This window comes from Trachymyrmex cornetzi, unplaced genomic scaffold (assembly GCF_001594075.2).
Source record: "Trachymyrmex cornetzi isolate Tcor2-1 unplaced genomic scaffold, Tcor1.1 scaffold414, whole genome shotgun sequence".
In the NCBI taxonomy this organism is placed as follows: Eukaryota; Metazoa; Arthropoda; class Insecta; order Hymenoptera; family Formicidae; genus Trachymyrmex; species Trachymyrmex cornetzi.
The window spans coordinates 127209-129656 of NW_017298897.1; positions in this window are offsets into that span (position 1 = coordinate 127209).

A 2448-nucleotide genomic window follows, 5' to 3' on the forward strand; every position below is an offset into this window, starting at 1 on the left:
TACTTTTAAAAATCGGTAACTAGTAACGGTAACTTGTTACTTTTCCTACTCGGTAACGAGTAACTGTAACTTGTTACTTTTAAAAAGTAACTTTCCCTGTTATATATACATTTGTACATCTTTTATTTGCATACATTAGCAACCGGTTTACTTTCGTCTTATAATACGGCTATAAAAATTCAAAAAAATTTTTTGCATAATTGTATTAAATTAAAATACGTGTAAAAAGAATTAAAATACAAGTTTTTATCAAAAATATCTCATCAACATAATTTTTACAATATATAAACCTCTGTAACACTATTTTTTAAAAAAAGTAAAATTGCAATAAAGATCAACAACAAATAATGTATCAATTTAATTACGAGTATAAGCGCGTGAACGTAATAATCAACTTTTTGCTTATGATATTAAAACAACTCGATAACCTTGACATTTTGCGAAGAATGTTCAACTAAAAGGAAAGGCTCCAGGTATTTTTCCCTGATTTTAATGAAACTTGGTGAATTTATAGAGGGGATAAAGATTTTTGATGATATATATTTTTGATAATATATTTTTTATCAGCAACCAAACATGTTTAAGAAGTAAAATTAGTCCTAAAAAATCGGTCATATTTTCATTTTTCATGGCTATAACTTTTGAATGAAGCATGATAGCGTAATTTCATAAATGTATAAAACATACCAAATTTTAAAAATCGACATTGCACGCCAAATTGGGCGTTATCCTCGAAAACAAGTCTTTCCTCGACGAGGCGCAGCATCCGCCGCTCGATTTGCCGGGATCGTATTGCTTACGCATGACTTCGAGAGTATATGGTACTGTGACTCTAAATTTGAGTAAGAAAACTAATCAAGGGGAAACCAAAAAAAGACTTCGAGACTACTAAGTAAGGCTCTGTCGTATATAAAATTAATTTAATTAAACTATATATTTTAAATTTAAAAAATATAAAGTTAAACTCATTTAATATTTATTATTTTGAATAATTTCTTCTAACCTATTTCTTATTTAATATTTTAAATGAGTTTTCGGAATCTATTTTATATTTTTTATTTTAAATAAGTTTTGTACCAACTCTTACGCGATTTCATATTTTAAATAAATTTCATAAACTTTTATATTTTATATTTTTTATTTTAAATAAGTCGTAATAAGTTATTTTACCAAAAGCCCTGATGCCAAGTAATATAAACAAGTGCACCTGATTAATTTTTTTATACCAGTAAATAACTTTCGAAATTATGCATATTTTGTATTTTTATATTTCCAAGGTCTACTTTCAGTCTTTAAACATGTTCAGTTGCTGTTAAAAAAATCACATGTCGAATATTTTTATTTCCTCTACAAATCCATCAAGCTTTATTAAATTAGAGAGGGACACTTGAGAGCCTTTTGCTATCAGTTAATCTTTAGAATGTACAACATAACATTACTTAATATTTCTAATAAACGTAATGTAAAAAAAGGAATGTTAGTATAATATTAAAAAGAAATGCATCATAATACGTGCAAAAAGATTGCGTGTATATACATATATATGTATTATATATTGTAAATTTTATATATCCATAAGGTTTGAAAAATCTACGTCCAAAATTACAATGTTTGATTAATTGTAAATGTAGAAATAGAATAGATAAAAATTTGGCATTTTCTGCAGTTTGCAAAATTTTTCTTTTCTAAAAATTTTCTCTTTTTCTTAAAATAAAATGCACATATTTTTTCGCAATAAATTTATTTAAAGTTTTCAGCACATTGTCAATTTAATTTAACTTATATTATTGCAGTAGTTTAATTGCGTTAGATAAAGTCCGGAAAAATTTCGGCGCGCAGTTTGAATAACTACAAAAATATGATGTATATGCATGTACATATATAGGATATAGATAATTCACTGGGAATTATTTAGGCAAAAAAAGATCTAGCTTTGACCGTCATAGACCCGAATATGCTTATACTTAGTATTTAAAATGCATATATATTATAACATATTACATTTCTATTTTTTTCAGTAATCATAAAAACATTTTGATAAATAAAATATTTAAGTCTGTGCGTATTAAAATAACATGTATTTAATATGTGGGAATAGTTCTAATACATAAGTTTTTCTACATTATTGGTACATAATAACAATAATAAAATTAGTAGAAGTTTAAATAAATTATACTAATTACAAGTAATAAAACTGCAGACATGTACATACATAAAATTGGTAAACATATCATAGAGTGGTATCGGAATTTTATTAAGTTGAAAATTTAATAATTGATTATATTTTGCTAAAAAAACCTCATCCCAAAACAAAAATAAAATAAACAAAATAAAATTATAAATAGAACATTTTCAATTAACTATAATGTTCTGTGGAATGATCAATAATTATAAAATACTTATTTATAGTACTTAGTCAAAATAAAATTTGTGTTACTTATTTCTAAA